The 7,536-nt window shown below is 44.9% G+C and overlaps 1 pseudogene; it reads right to left on the reverse strand.

Annotated features, from left to right (window-relative positions):
- Window positions 1-3,095: 3,095 nt before the first annotated feature.
- LOC125426356 lies at window positions 3,096-6,952 on the reverse strand (annotated as a pseudogene).
- Window positions 6,953-7,536: the final 584 nt, after the last annotated feature.

The following is a 7,536-nucleotide window of genomic DNA, read 5'->3' on the forward strand; positions in this document are numbered from 1 at the left end:
AGCAGCAGCTTCATTTCCAGTATGTGGTAACAGTTATCCAGAGGAACACAGATTGCTAAACCAGACAGTACAATCTGCAGCATTGTGGTAGTTTATTGGAACAGAAAATGCTGCAAAGAGGAGACAAACGAACCACATTAGCTACCAAAACAACTAGTATAAGGTAGTTTTTAAAGATAACTTTGCTAAAGACTAGTCTCCATATGTGTATAAGTCACCTGTGTGTATGGTACATTCATCCTTGCCCATCATTGTGTAAAGGACAATCAAAAGGTAACTGCTATACATCATGCCACTCACAGAGAGAAAATACCCAGCAAGAATGACATACTGGGGTGGGTGGAAGAACACAACTCGATTAAGATGCCAGGTCTATCACAAGCATCAACACAGACAGCTGTCAATAGATTGACTACCATTAAAATTGATGCGGGGGGAACCACAGGGCTGTTCTAAAAGCCCATAAACACACCAAATGTTCAATAACTCTAGAACAGGGGTAGGGAACCTTTAACACTCAAAGAGCCATTTGGACCCGTTTTCCAAGGGAAAAGAAAACGCTTGGAGCCGCAAATAATTTTTGACATTTAAAATAAAGATAACACTGTATATATTGGGCTTTTTAACCTTTTACTCCACTCATTCTGAGAAGCGCATGGATGCAAGGATGGGGCCAGCGGCTCGGCCTCGCTGGCCGCTGGGAAAGCGCCCGCCCAGCTCAAACAAGGCGAGCGAGAGGGGAAGCCCGCGACACTGCCCAGCCGGCCACGGGCAATTGGTGCGCCTGTGACGCTGCCTGCAGGGCAGGCAAAGGTGAAGCTGGTGGCTTGGCTCCAACGGGGCGGGCGAGAGGGGAAGCCCGCGGTGCAGCCCAGCCGGCCACAGGCAATTGGTGTGCCCGCCCTGCTGCCTGCAGGGCAGGCAAGGATGAAGCCGGCGGCTCGGCTCGTGGAGCCGCAGTGCAAGGGCAGAAGAGCCGCATGCGGCTCTTGAGCAGCAGGTTCCCTACCCCTGCTCTAGAACATGTTTCTGACCCTGCAATCTTCCTGCTTTGGGAAAAAATGTGTTCCATTCCGCACGTGAAATCTGGTGCATAACCATGGCAAATCTCATCCCAGTCAGTCCCTAGCAGTGAAAAACTGACACAGTTATGGGACTCTGCCAACACCAGTTTGAGGCTCCTGTCCAAGAGCTAATAAGAACCAGAAAAAGGAAAAGGCAGTGCAATCCCAATCCCATGCATATTTGGAAATAATTCCACTTGAGTTGTGCAGGGCTTTTTTTCAAGTTAACTTCCTGGGACTAAACAGCAAGCAAGCTGCATAGCTACTGTATTGGCGGAGAGGGAAGAGAATGCGGATGGATCGGGGCCAAAGAGAAGGTCATTCCCAAGCACAGTGACAGCAGTCTGTGTGCACCTGAGAAAACTGGACAACTCTGCAAAGATTTCATTAAAAATACTGTACCCTCAATCTTGTCAATTCCATCCTCCAAATTAAATGAGAATGGTGCAATTAACACTACAAAGCAAGTGCCTGGGGTAATCCGAATCAAGTCTACTCTCACCGTATGGGGTGGGGGGGAGATGAGTCATGCTTTGGGAAAAGACGAGTGCACAGGCTGATGAGCCGGTTCCCGTGTCCCCCAGACCCTTGGAAGCCGCCTTGGGACCAGCAGGGAGCAGGGCGGGGGCAAGGGCGAGCAGGCTGGTGGCTTGATCTCTAAGAAGGCTTTCCCCCAACAAGGTCACCTCTTCGACACAGAGAGGGGTTGAGTCGCAGGTGCCCACTGGCGTGCGCTGGCCCTTGAAGTGCTTAACAGCCTGGCAGAGACCACCCCTCTGTGCTTGTGGGTGATTCGCTCAAGGAGGGCTCCCTTCTCCCTCTCCCCAAATGCCCTGAGCTGGTGCCAGCAGAAGCCAGGATCCCACCCGGAACCCACCTTCTCGATTCGGGGTTCGGTTTGGGGTGTTCCAAAACAGAGATGCTCTGCAGATCAACTTGAAACAAGCTGTGTGTGAGGGTGGGGGGAGTATGAATGGGAAAACAAGAAGCCTTGTAGGGAAAGAAGGATTTTGAATTCTTCTTCAGTCCCCAGGACATCTAGGAATGATCACTGCTGGCCGGGATAGGAAGAACCCCAAAATTCATGCATACAAGCAGCACACACACACACACACACACACACACACAGAGAGAGAGAGAGAGAGAGAGAGAGAGAGAGAGAGAGAGAGAGAGTGTTCTGCATTTCCAAGGGAAGCCCGGCTTTTGTCTGCCTGTCACTGTGATGATGGTCTCTCTCCCCCCCCCCTTTCTTCCTTTCTCTCACACACACAAACACACACACACAGTTTCAATGAGAGAAAACGCCAAGAGATTCACATGGGCCGGGTTCCGGTCAAAGGTGTTCCATGCAGTCAGGGTCACTGACTAAGGCTAGGTCACTGGTAGTCTGCAAGGAAGGGTCCCCGGGGCAAACAACCTCTGACCGGGTCCTGTTGCAGCCACTGATGCCTCACTTGCAGTGCCGGGGCCCCGGCAGGAGGCATCTGGCAGAACAGACTTGCTTTCCAAAGCACGGGGGACGGCTCGCAGCTCAAGGACCGGCAATGGGAAGAAGGACCGGGGGGAGCAGTGCGACCTGTCTGTCCCTCCCTGCTCCCTCCCTGCTGCTCTGCCATCCCAGGCCCGGTCAGCGGCCGCCTCCCACCCCTGCCAACCATGCGCTCACTCACCATCCGTCCTAGTTTGAGACTAGTTGAGCAGTAGTCAGGGCCATAGTAACCACTTATAGGGAAGTGGTGGGAACCAGCTGGATCTAGGGTATATTAGGGTATATTTTGGGTTGTAAAAGGAGGGAGGAGAAAAAATTGTGCTTAAAGAGCAGAAATCCTTCCACCCACAGAAATGCTACAGTCAATAAAAAATTATGGGTATTCTATACAGTTTGGTCATCAATTTCTCCAATTCAAGCTCCACATTGTGTTTATCCAGTGGACCTCTGCTGCAACAACTTTGTCTGAAATAAAGACCAGTGGGTATAAGGGGAAATACCTTTTCACAAAAGGCACCTATATTGTACATCATACAAAATCATCATACAAAATCAAAGTCACCATCATGAGTGACCTTCCAGTTATCTGAGAAAACATTTTTTGATAAATGGTAAGATTCATGCATGTTTTGATTACAGTTTTCATGGCTTTTCTTGAAATCTTGTGCATCAAAATAGCCGTACAAGAAGTTCAATGTGCTTGTGGTGAAGTAGCATCTCTTTTCATGGTGTCATCTTCATTGTTGTCATTGTCACTGTTTATCACCATGGTTCCCAAATCTGATTGGTGCTGTACTGTTTATGTACATGGAGCTGTTACATTTAATCATTGTCTGAGCAATTTCACTTATAGTACTTATAGTCCTCATTGTGCCTGTACTTTCTGAACTACTCTTCACCATGGTATGAGAATCCAGTTCATCTTCATCTGAGTTTATCCTCTTCTTCTAGGTCTCTCTGCTGCTCTTCATGGCTCTTCATCTTGATTTCCATTGCTTCAGTAATCAGATCTCTGAGAACTGAAACTGGTTTGGCGCTCTTAATAAAAAGATGCTGCAAGAGTTGTGTCGCAGTAGCTCTCTCAGTTTTTCACAAAATCAGTCAACTCATCAGACCACAACTCTAGCTTCTGGAACATTTGGAGGGAGCAGTGGCGTACCTAGGCAAACTGGAGCCCTGGGCAAAACCTTAGTTTGATGCCCCCCATAGGCATCAAACTCTCCATCACCCTCCCCCACCATGACCAAACAATGATTTTTTTCCACCAGGTCATTTCAAAGTCACCATCACATTATAGAACATGCCCCAACTCACAAATCTGAACACAGCAATGGGCCATGCCACACACCAGAAATATTTTTGACAACAATTTCAAAATGCTTTCAAAATGTTTTATTACTGCTATTTGGGGGAAACAGCATCACTTTCAATGTTATTTAAACTGGGGACCCCAGATTCTCCCTTTAAGGTGGATTTAAAAGGAGAATCTGGGCTTCCTAAATTAAACAAGTGATGCTGGAATCCAGCCCCAAACAGCATTATTTTCAATGGTGTTTAAACTAGGGAGCCCAGATTCTCCTTTTAAATCCACCTTAAATGGAGAATCTGGGGTCCCCAGAATAAACAACATTGAAAGTTATGCTATTTTGGGATGGATTCTCCCCCACCCTGAAACAGCATCACTTTCAATGTTTAAACTGGGGACCTCAGATTCTCCCTTTAAATCCATGCCAAAGGGGGTGGATTTAATAATAATAATAATAATAATAATAATAATAATAATAATAATAATAATAATAATAATAATAATAATAATAATAATAATAATAATAATAATAACCTTTATTAGGCATTGAGAGAATAAAAGAAAGAAAGAAAACAAGCATTGGCAGGAAGGGGGTGGATTTAAAAGGAGAATCTTGGGAAATTTAGGGGGTTCCTGCTGTCAGGGGTGCAATTATTAAGATAGCAGCACCAAAATTTCAGAGTATTTTCGTGAGCCCCTATTGATGATACCATCCAGGCTTGGTAAAGTTTGGTTCAGGGGGTCCAAAGTTATGTACCCTCAAATGTGTAGCCTCCATCTCCTATTAGCTCCCATTGGAAACAATGGGGGATGGGGCCCTCCTTTTGGGAGTCCATAACTTTGGACCAAAACATCACCAAACCTAGAAGATATCATCAGGAGAGTGTCCTGAAAAATCCATGAAATTGTGGTGCTGCTAGCCTAAAAACTGTGACCCCTGCAGGCCAAAAACGGGAAAAACACTGAAAATACAAAAAACCCTCACAAACGAACCTGCCCACTTTGCCCAATGGGAGGAATGCCTCTGGGCGGGAGGGTTGTAGGAATCATAAAAATCACACACATTGAATGGATATCAGCATATGGGAGCAGCTACTGCTTCTGTCATCTATGTTGAAGTAATACTCAGGGACCAAATGTCTGCCACACAGTTATAGCCAATCTCTTGTTTTACCTCCGGAGCCATCCAAGAAGTACCTATGACAGGAAAGCTAGAAATTACAGCTCATACTCAGTTATACCCTGTAAAAAAAAGGCCATATTTCTAGCATAAAAATAGAATTTAAATTTAAGAATTAACAGTCCAATCCATGGGGAATTCTGTGGAGCTAGTGTGACCCTGGCACCAGTGTAGTTGGCACTAGTCCATGTGGCGGGGGCAACTTATGCTAGGGCTGGGGAACTTGACATTTTGAAGTTGGTTCTGCCTCCACCAGCAGCCATTTTGTAGCTGCACCCACCACAGTTCCAGAATTACAAAGGGGTCCAAGGCTAAAAAAAAAAAGTTGGGCATCCCTGCTGTATAGACAGAAAATATTTCCTCAATCTTAAATTAAAATAAATATTTTAAGGCAAATTTTAATATAATTACATGGCAGTCTTACATCCATCAGATGCAGGCAAACTATAGAGTCTGTGTATTGTCGAAGGCTTTTACGGCCAGATTCAACTGGTTGTGGTAGGTTTTCTGGGCCGTGTGACCATGGTCTGGTGGATCTTGTTCCTAATGTTTCGCCTGCATGTGTGGCTGGCATCTTCAGAGGTGCATTACAGAGGAAAGTCTGTGTATCAGACTTCCTTCTGTGATACACCTCTGAAGATGCCAGCCACAGATGCAGGTGAAATATTAGGAACAAGATCCACCAGACCACGGTCACACGACCCGGAAAACCCACCACAACCTATAGAGTCTGTGTTGCCTAAGACATTACTGTAGGAACTGTGGAGGATATAGTCAGACTGATCCCCCTCCCCCCAAAAAAATCAAGAATATGTATATTGCATGTTGATGTGTGGAGGCTCGCTTCCAAATGACCACAGATACTGCTCTCATTGGAATGAACTTTGGCCCACAGCCTGATTTATTAAAACCAATATAGGAAGCTGGGCAAGCATAAGGGGAACATCCTAGCCTCTGGGCAGCACCCATGCTGAACCCAGACCTCGGGCAGTTCTAGTAGGATTTATTTCATGTTGGGCACAGCATTGTCTACTGGCCATAAAGAAGTTCCATGTGATTAGAGGAAGTTGCATCACTCTGGTCCCTTCTGCACATGCAGATAATTCACTTTCAATCCACTTTCAATGCACTTTGCAGCTGGATTTTACTGTGCAAAATAGCAAAATCCTCTTTCAAACAACTGTGAAAGTGGATTGAAAGTGCATGTGTGGAAGGGGGCCTCTGAGTTACAATGTTGAGCCACTTAGCAAAGCCATCAGCTCTGACTTGTAGTGGTCAGCTCTTGATTCCAAAGGTCTCCAGCAGAGAGACTGTCAAACTTTGCTATCTGAGAGTCTGTAATTGGCAATTCTGGAGAGTCAGCCTGTGACTCTCTGTGTGCAAAGCTCCTTCACTTGATTTGACTCATTAGGGCCTCACCTTGCAGCTACACTTTTAATGCAAACATTTTTGCACATGGAAATCAATCTAAGAGATATATTAATTGAACAGGCAAAAAAATGTTTACTCTGTTCAGGAGCGCCAACAGCATGACCACATCTCTTGGTCTGATCGAAGGATGCAGAGCGAACTACATTATCTGTAAGGACTGTTATACTCTCTCATATGACAATGACTTGCTGTATGTAGTCACGGTCTTCTAGGGGGAAGGGGGGAAAACCAGCAATTACTGTGCAGTACTTGAATCTGCCTGCCAACAGCAGAACAGTGATTTGTGAGACACATCAAGAGCTTCTGGCAAGATCAATCTACCAAGATCCCTCTGATAGAGGAATAATGAGTTGACAAAGACCAATGTTCAGTTGGGTCCAAGCCCAATAAGATTACTGTACAGCATCATCAATATTGCCTGTGTTTGGAACTGACACAATCAGAATGGAATCAATTGCATTTTCCACAGCACTGTCACACATGATTTTTAACTTTGGCTCACAGCAGTGTGGAGGAGCTTGCAGATGTTGGCAGATTTTTTTGCTAACTTATGGGAAGTCATTATTAAGTAGAAGCTGTGCAGTATGGTAATTTGCAGTTCTGCTTTGCTCCTTTGTATGGTCCCTGGTCTGGAGGAGGGAGGTGAAGGAGAAGATGCTGTAGCTGGAGGGATTTGTCTGTTTTCACCATCATCTTGCTGTGATGGTTGAAAGTACCACATAATATTAAAAGGTACAGCTAGCTTTGTTTAAGTATAGCTTTAATTCTGACTAGGTGTGTGAGCAATATGTATACATGGAAAATTCTGTTGCTCTAAAAAGAAACAAGCAACAATAAAGAAAACAAGAATTTTTACTGAAAGACACAATATAGATGGTGTCATATGCACTATGATTCAAAAGTTAGGAAAATCTAATAAATTATTTAAAAAACAATTCTTTCCACCTCCTACTTTACCTCCTGGCATAAGCTGTTAAAAATAATCAGTGATATATTTCATACAATTTATTTTGTACACATAACTTCATAAAACTTATGGAAATGCAATCCCTTACCTGCTGTCTGT

Source organism: Sphaerodactylus townsendi, linkage group LG02, assembly GCF_021028975.2.
Source record: "Sphaerodactylus townsendi isolate TG3544 linkage group LG02, MPM_Stown_v2.3, whole genome shotgun sequence".
NCBI classification, from domain to species: Eukaryota; Metazoa; Chordata; class Lepidosauria; order Squamata; family Sphaerodactylidae; genus Sphaerodactylus; species Sphaerodactylus townsendi.